Here is a 9,587-nt window from a genome sequence, read left to right as displayed (position 1 = left end):
TTTTGGCAACTCAACCACCATTTTGCACCCTAACGATATTGGGTTTGTGATTCTTGGCTTTGTTTGCTTGTTGGGAGGCTTCGTTGGTTCCTTTCTTGTTTTGTGGTTTCTTCTCACATTCTTCCTCTCCATTTTTTGGCATCCTCTCATCTTCCTAGAGGTTGGTTCTTGCTTTTTCCTCCTTGAACGAATCATTCTTTTGAGTTTGCGGGTTTTGGACTTTGATTTATGGTTTTGGGTTCTTTCAAATTTGATTTTCTTCATTAATTCATCTTCTATTAATTTTTAAGTTAATTTGAATATCTCCATTGTCCTTCCATTCATTTTCGTCCTATCCTTTGTGTTCCTTGTTGTTATATACAAATTGGCTTTGTTTGTTGTTGTTGAGTATACTTGAAAGTACTTGTAAATTTGTTGTTTTAATTTGTTATTGTGCTTGAGTGTACTTGTAAACTTGCTGTTAAGACTAGGGAAACGCCTATTTTTAAGTTGTTATATTGCTAAATTTTTTTAATATATAAAACAAGTTAAAAAATATTTTAAGTCATTGGATTTAATGTGGATTATTTTGGAAAGAACCAAAACCAATAGTTAGATCTTGAAATAAGATTCACACAAGTGCTTGAACCGTCATAATTGGACATCAAATAGAGAAGTTATGTGGGTTGAAAATTTGATTCGAGTTGTTGTCATACAGCATGCGCCATTCTGACACATGGTACAGTGAAGGTTGGCAGTGGCGCATGATGATGTTTGTCGTGATGGATGTCCTCTATACCACATGTTGCAATGCATATGCAATTGGCTATGGCAAATGTGCTAGAGTTGGCCCTTTTCATCTACTTAGAATTTTAGATCATTTTTTCTTAGTCTAAATGTTTACCCATACTTCCAATAGCTGATATAGTCTTTTTTAAAGACATTTTAACCTGTTTAGATTTGAATTGAGATGAAATATGTTGGGATCCCACTATTTGATACCTTTTGTTTTAAAAAGATGCACTTTGAAACTTTACCACTATAAGAGACCTTCAAATCTCGGTCTTTCCTTGTTTACTATGATTATTCCTTATGAACCATGGTTAAGCTTATCTATTATGGTAATGGTTAGTATAAGGCATTAATTTCAATTATCATGGTAATGTAGTTTAATTTGTGGGATAATCTGGAGACATTACACATTAATCCTATTGAAATTGATATATTGATACTTGTGTGTGTGTGTGTGTGTGTATTATCCTTATACGTCATTTCCCTCAAGAGTGATATTAAATGAAACTTATATATAAAGCCTTTAGAAATTCATGAGAAAGAATAGATATTATCCTTCAACGATACATTATTTAAACCTGAGATGTAAGCATGATGCTTAGTGTTATTTAGTGGAAACACAAGTATTGTGATTACCTAGCAGAGAGAATGGTCATTGATTCATAATTCATAGTATAACCAAGTGAACTTTCTGTTATAGCATCATGATCCATCTCCAAAGCTAAGCATTCTTGTAGTTCTTGCAATACGTGACTTATGTTTGGCCTTTGCATTGCTATTACTGAGACACATGACATTGCTACTTCAACAGCTTTCCATGCCGATGTAATTCTTAATTCTCCGCTAATCTTGGATCAATAATGCCTTCAATTTCCCCACATTCAATTTTAGGTTGAACCCAATCAAGAATGAAATTACTACTCTCAACTCCTCTCTTTATTGGAGGACGTCCAGTTATCAGCTGAAGAAGAATCATCCCAAAGCTATAAATATCACTTTTTTATTAAGGTTTCCAGATCTTTGAAATCTGCAAGATGACAACTAATTAGGCTAAATTTTTATAGTATAACAAAGCAGGCTTCAAATGGTATGTTGTCTTGTGTAGTTTCGTAGGAAATACCCTTAAAATTTTTCATTGATATGATAGAACTACTTACTCGGGATCAATATAACCAGGTGTACCAGCTGGTTGAGTTGATAGATGAGAATCTCTTTCATTTATAAATGCTCTAGACAACCCAAAATCAGCAATCTTGGCCACTTTAAATTTGTCTAATAAAATGTTAGATGGTTTCAAGTCTTTATGAATTATAGGAGTTTTACAACCATTATGAAGATATTCCAACCTTGCAACAACTCTCTCCAGATCATTATATTAGATCAAGGAAAATAATTAAGAATATAAATAAGAAGAGAGTGGATTAATAATATATATTATAGTTTGTTACCTTTTGCAGTATCAACAGCGACTTGAAGTCTCTCATTCCACCTTAAAATATTTGGATTTTTTTCTACAAACATAAAATTGATTCAATATATAGGATGTTTAATGATTTAAAAAAAAAAACACACATACGTACATGAATATAAATATTTAGTTATTCAAAGTTATTGATCTATCACTTTTAATTAAAACAAAACTAAATGATACTTTAAGTTGATGAAATAGATATTATCTTGCTTTTATGATCCATGAATGGGACCTTATAAACTATATAATACTATTTAACACATGAAACTCGCAAGAATAAAACTACACGATTAGTGATATTATAAAGTTTTAAGCATAAGATATGAAATAAACCTGATAATAGTCGACTGAGGTCCCCATTATCCATGTATTCATAAATCAATGCCTTTGTATCATTTTCATCGCAATACCCAACAAGTGGCACCAAGTTCCTATGATGAATAACTGTTAAGAGTTGAGCCTGCTACAAGTTAAAAGTTAGATCCATCATAAATGAAAAATATTAGTTCACTACCCAATTTGCCTAAATTTAAAATCCTTTGATTGAAAATTATAACTTTGATGATAGAGAAAGTAATTTTAACCTCTGATTGAAATTCCTTGTACCCTTGCTTTGATGATGGAGAAAGTAATTTTACTGCAACCTGAGTACCATCTTCAAAAGTACCAAGGTAGACTTTCCCAAATCCTCCTTCTCCAATAAGAGTTTTGAAACTGTTAGTGATATGAAGAACTTGAGAATATGAAAACTCTCGATTCTTATGCTTTATGATTTCCATCTTCTGGGATTTGGAGGACCCTGTATCATTATGTCAAATTTTTTGAGGCTTTCAAAAATGAGTAAAAAATAATTTGACCAAGAGATTAATTGGCTTTTTTATATCCCAATTATTTTATGTCTAAATCCAAATCTATTTTTTATACCAATTCCTTCATAATTTGTAACACTCTCCAATCCTGGTTATTTCAAAAACTTTCCTCATTATTATGTTAAATTTCTTCATAACTAACCTGAAATATTAAATTCATGGATTTTAACTTTAGAATTTGTAATTTTTTTAAAACTATCCAACAAAATATTTTAAATACGTTGATTTTAAATATTATATTTTAATTATAAAATTCAAATTTACCAATCCAAACATTATATTAGAGTATTGATAATTGATATATAATTTATAAGAAGTAAGAACTTTTTATTTTCATCCATCTGGTTTTATTTCTTCCATTCTTCAGATTATCCAAGTGAAAATGACAATAAGGACCAAAGTTTTATTTGATTTAGTCTTGAACTAGAATAAAAATAGATTTAGAATTTGATATTGAAGACAAGTAAACCTTAGCTGCAAATTGGCCTTTTCTCTTAAAGCCTTAGGAATTGAACCAGTGAGCTTGTTTCCTTCCACATTACTGCATGATAGTAAAAGGACAATAAGTGAGAGTTTGAGATACACAACTTCATAATTTGAGCATGAAAGGCTATAATGACATTTAGTAGGATCTTACATGTATTTTAAATTAGGAAGAGTTACAAGAAATTCTGGTAGTTGTCCAATCAACTCATTATTTGATAAATCCCTATGAACAAGAGGTAAGCGCTAAAAATATATGACATGTTAAATATAGTTTTGAAGTCAAGATAAGAGCCTATCTTATGTAACAACTTACAAGGACTCCAATTTTTTCAAACCCGTGAAGGATGAAGTTATTTGTCCTGTAAGTTTGCTTGAGCTTAAGTTCCTACATACAATTTGTATTTCACAATTAGGTCACTATTGTAAAATAATTAACTAAAGGATTGAAAAACACACACACACACATAAGATAATCTATATTTATATACTGCAATTCATCTTTGAGATATATTGCCCAATCAAGTCAAGCCTTTTGAAGGACTCACCACTCATGTATATAGTTGTGATTAATTCTCTAATCACACGATGTGGGACTATTATACATGTAATAGTTATATATTATCCTTATTGAATGATTCAAATATACCCGATTATGAATAAGAGTAGTAATACTGAACTACTTACAATGAAATGATCCTTATATTGTTGTCATAGCTGCAATTCAGACTAGCCCATGCAAAGTTAGGTGGAACACATGGGTCCCCTTGCCAACTGGTTCTAGAGACCCCATAAGTACGTTTGATTTCCATGATGGCATTGACTATGATCATGCAACAGATAGAACCAAACAAAATATGGTACAACTACTAAAGCAAACGAAATGAAAATGAAAAAGCAATTATATATATATATATATACCATCTTGTGTATATGTAGGGGAATTTGGTTGAGGGACAAGTTGGTAAATTTCATGGGCATTAAGGATAGGAGGAGCATCTGAATTAGCTGCTGCTGTAACTGTGAAGCTAACATAACCTTTAGTTATATTGTTGGAATGCAGGGTGACAGGCTTCAAGTATTCAAGACTGATTTGTTGAGATTGGGAATTTTCATCATCATCAAAAGTGACATTGATAATTCTCTTGTGGCCAGAGGGAAGCTTTTGAATTTCAGCAAAATGAAGAAACAAATAATATTGTTTCAATGCATCATAACTCCAATTAGCAGTTAAAACATTGGAATTATTATATAGGGGCTTTGATGCGGTGTCTAATATCTCCAATGGCAATTCATAAACAGAATCTTCTAACTTTGATACACTTGTTTTTAAGCGACCATAATGGCCACCATCATCAAACACCCACAATCGGTCATACATGTCATCCTTGAACCTGCATTATATTCCCAACAACTATTAAGCAAATTATCAATCTCATGTTTAAACAAAGATTTATTAAATACTAGACTACATTTCAACTTTACCTGAAGGGTCAGTAGGTACTTTAAACTCAAATATTTTATAATAAGAAAATTAAAAAATATAATGTGGGGCCCACTAATGACAAAATAATAGCAAGTTAAAGTCAAAGAGATAAGGGAGGGAATCTTTAATGTTGACGGATGATATTGATCTATAGTTAAGTTTGGGGTGCCTAAAGACTCTTCAGATAAAGTTGAGAGGCAAAACTAACCATTAACCGTCTATTTATTATATATAAAAGGACAAATTAAATTTTTAAGTTGGTGTTGAAGAATAGAAAGGAGAAATTTTTGGATGGACCCAATGCAACACATCGTACATGGTCTATCCAATAAAAACATGACATTTATATGATATTAAATATAAATTGATTCTGACATTAATGATAATTAATATAGAGAGAAATGTGATAAATAAATAAATAGACATTTTTTATAAAAAAATAAAATTATTAAAAATAATGACACATAATATTTTATTTAATTGAATTGATACAATTTTATTAAATGACGTGATGCAAAGAACCCATATAAAAATATCTCAAATAAAAAGGTAGAGTGCCTACCTGGCAGCAGAGCGTGGAAGACCAGAGCCCATATCATATCTTACCTGTAGATATAAGGGAAGAGGAGCAGAATAGAGATCATAGTTCAATGGCCTTAATTCCAAAGCGTTAATTAAAGGTGTACCTTGTCCAATGTTCACCAGACACACTTGTACCTTGTTTATGGTGGCAGCATCTTGCTGCATAATTATTTCATAGTATTTGAAATAAGACGAATTAGGCAATTGAACTGTGTCCCAATAATTGACCCCCAGGTAAAGGTCAAACATTGGAAGTTGGTTTTTATAGTCATAATTCTCATATGCAAATATGGCTCTCATCAAATATTTCTGCTTCTTCTTTGGATCCTCTCGTTTTGGTTTCAGAGTGTAACAGTTTCTTTCTCCATTTGGAAAACTTCTCAGTGTCATTAGTTGTCGTACTACGGTTGGATTATTGTAGAAGTTAACTTGCGGAGGTAGTTTATAGTTGATTCCACTTTCGATGAACTCTTCATCTGTCTGGTACCACAACCCAGTTACTTCATCTACGTAATCTTTGCTTGCTCCACAATCTATGCTTATGAAACCTGCACCACAAGAAAACAGGAACTTTGGAGTGGAAATTTGCAACAGAATATAATTAAAGAGTCACAAATGCATTTCAAAATCATTCCAAATTCCATCCCAAATATTTATCCATAATTTTGGGATGCCAACTTGGGACAACAAATGGTGTCACAAAAATTTTTTGGAACTAATATACTTTCCTTATTATTTAAGCTTCCCTTACCTTCATTGAATACCACAGGCCATCCATATGAGTTGGCTTAAAAAAGAAAAAAAAGACATGAGAAGCTTGATGCTTGATTCATAATATATGTATGTATGTATGTATCTACTCCCTCCATTCCCTCAGTTCAAAAATATAAAATATTTTTTATGATATAACATGTTAAAAATATAAAGCATGTTGGGTCTTTTAAAATACAATTAATGAGTTTTTTTTTTCAAAAAATACTCTTATTTAGGGGTGTAATAAATAAGTTTTTTTAGTTGAAACATCCTATTAAATAAGAATAAATATGAAAAGAGTATATAATTTTAAAGATGACTAACTAATAACTAACTCTTTAGGAGTGTAATTTGGTTAAAAATATTTCACAATATTAAAGGGAGGGAGTATATTGTAATTTATTTTTATTATTAGACTAAAAAAACAATTTAAATAATCTTTATCTTTGACGTAGGTGAGGTGCTTCTAATAACTAACTAACTAAACAAATCTCTCTGTTCACATCGATAATTCTCCATTATCAAGGAAGATTTCATCTCATTAATATTGTTTACAATTATAAACAGAAAAATATATATCCAGGATCATATACTATAATTTAATCAGGTTTGTTTTTAGTCATAGTAATTTTGTTCCAATATTTCTCATGCTTTTTGTTTGAAACGTTTGTTCCTTCATATATTTTGAAAAATATTCAAACGATCATTAATTATTCTAAACAATGTTAATTTTGGTTAGATCAATAGATCTAACCAATGTTAATTCTGCCATAAAAAAAGGCATTCACTTTCCACATCAAACTCTGATGGCAATGCGCAGAAAGCTTACGGGAGTGATATCTTAGTTACGGACTAGCACAAAGGGATGGAGACAAAGAAAACTAGTGGGTAAAGCCGTGAGGAATATCGTGAGAGGGCAATAATTTGGGCCAAATTCAACCAGTCAATCCAAATAAATTCAAAAAATTTTAGGATTGGGTTTGTGAGTTTAGAAGACATGAAAAAATCCTGGTCAAGCCCAAACTTAAATGGACTTTGCTAGAATACCCAAATTTCTTTTTAATTCAGGTATTTAGGTTAGCTAAAATAAACCCTGGAGTTTCAAAGGATTAGAGTTGGACTTGACTATATGAGTTTTTTTTATATGTTAGGATATTTTAAACTTGATTCAAATAAGTCTGATTTGCTTGAATTGCCGGCTCTAAATATTATTATGAAAATGCTTTCTCAACTTGGTGAAGGAGATGAACTACAAGAACCCGTAGCCCGACCAAGAAAACTAGTGGGTAAAGCGGTGGAAGCAGCGGCTAAGCTTCAGTGGAATCATCTTGCCCTACCACTGTCTCGTAACAATCTCAAGGCAAAATAGCTTCCACGCAAATCAAAGAACACTCAAAAGCTACAACCCAGTAAACTTAAGAACACTCACAAACCCAATCAATAGCAAGGTTGGGTTTGAAAGCAAATGTTAAAATCAAACAAAAAGGAACTGAAATCCATCACCCTATGAAACAGTGTGGTTAGCAAGGAGAACAAATTGAACCTTTAACAAAGTTGGGAAGAGGGACCGATCAGGTCAATGCAAACTAGAGGGAGGGAGAAGATGAATGACGGTCGAGGAATAAAGTGTATTGAGGAAGATAATGCTAAGAAAAATTATTACTTTTGTCCTCTAAAAATTACCATGAAAATAGCCATGTTTCCTTTTAGTTTCTCTCTCATCTATTGCAGGGTTTATTTCAAGAAGTTATTGAGATTAGCTTTTCTTCAGATAATCATATGTCTGATTTTTTTTTATTCTGATTTTTTTAAAATACACTTTAAACTTTGTCAAAAGTGATTCTTAAAAAAAAAAAAAAAGTCAAAACAAACGGGCCCCTAAGCCTATGCCTTTATGCTTTTTCTGATGTCTTTCACTTGTGCACAACAATCATTTTAAGGAAGCGGACTCATTTTCCTTTTTTTAGTTAGACAAAATTTTTAATCAAACAATTTTGTCAGGCCAGCATTTTTCTTCCTTGTCATCTAATTATGTGTTTGATAGCGTTAATTAAATCCCCTCAATAAAATTAACACCATTTGGGTCATCTCACGATGATTCTGAGTATTTTTCAAAATGCAAAGACTAACAATTTAGATGAAACAAGTAAAAGGGATGAAAAACTATACATAAAAATAAATTGTAAGGACTAAAAACAAAATACAGTTAAAATAGAGGGACCAGAAATGATATTTAATTTTTTCCCATTACAAAAACACACTTTCCCGCAAAGGTTTTGTTTGAAGACTTATAATTAAAGAATGAATAGAACCCCACAGAAGAAATGAAAATCATTATTCTGAATAATGAAGAAATAATTATGCAGGTAAAATTCACACTAATTAATCATCAATGCTCTCAAATTAAAGTGAAGGGAGCAATGAATCCATAAGGGACTTAGTCAAACACCCATACTTAAAAAAAGAAAAATGTAAACGTAAGTGCTTGCCTGAATTATTATCTTCTGCAAAGACAACCAGTGTAGAGTGGCTAAAGAGGATGAAGGAAACAAACACGTAGAAAACTCTGATCCACGTTGGTGTTCTCTTCATCATGTTTACAGGCAATGGTTAGCTCTGGTCTGTGAAGAACCAGCAAATTAACGAATATTTTATAACCCAAAAAAATAAAGTACCGTTCACATGTAATGTAATAAAAGTTCAACAGCATAATTTTGACTTGCCTTGGTCAAGTGTAATGGGACCTGGACTTTTAGAGACTTGAACTATTACTTTGTGGCCAAGAAGAAAAGATTTAACGGACGGGGGGTTTTGGATTTGGTACTATCGAAAGGAGCAAAATCCTTATTATGGGCCAAATTTAAAAAAATAATACTCTTTCCATTAAAAAAATATAAGGCATTTTTTTAAGGGTTATATGTTAAATTTTTTTTTTCAAAAAATGCTCTTAATAAATGAATCATTTTATATTTATTTTTAAGTGAAATACTCTATGAAATAAAAGTAAGTATAGAAAGATTGTTAGTTCAAAAACTTATAACTAATTTATTGGAAATTCGATTTAAAATATCTTATATTTTTTTACATCAAAATATAATTTTTTAATGAACTTACAATAGATATTATTTATTTAGCATGTTAATATCAAGTAATATTCTAATAACCTAATGTT

General features: G+C 31.2%; 1 pseudogene; it reads right to left on the bottom strand.

Annotated features, from left to right (window-relative positions):
- Positions 1–1,403: 1,403 nt before the first annotated feature.
- On the bottom strand, positions 1,404–9,010 carry LOC129289914 (putative leucine-rich repeat receptor-like serine/threonine-protein kinase At2g19230; annotated as a pseudogene).
- Between the last annotated feature and the right edge of the window lie 577 nt (positions 9,011–9,587).

The sequence above is a fragment of the Prosopis cineraria genome, unplaced genomic scaffold (genome assembly GCF_029017545.1).
Source record: "Prosopis cineraria cultivar Desert tree isolate PC_DT_omini unplaced genomic scaffold, ASM2901754v1 PC13, whole genome shotgun sequence".
Lineage (NCBI taxonomy): Eukaryota > Viridiplantae > Streptophyta > Magnoliopsida > Fabales > Fabaceae > Prosopis > Prosopis cineraria.
This window is presented reverse-complemented; position numbering and strand designations above follow the sequence as displayed.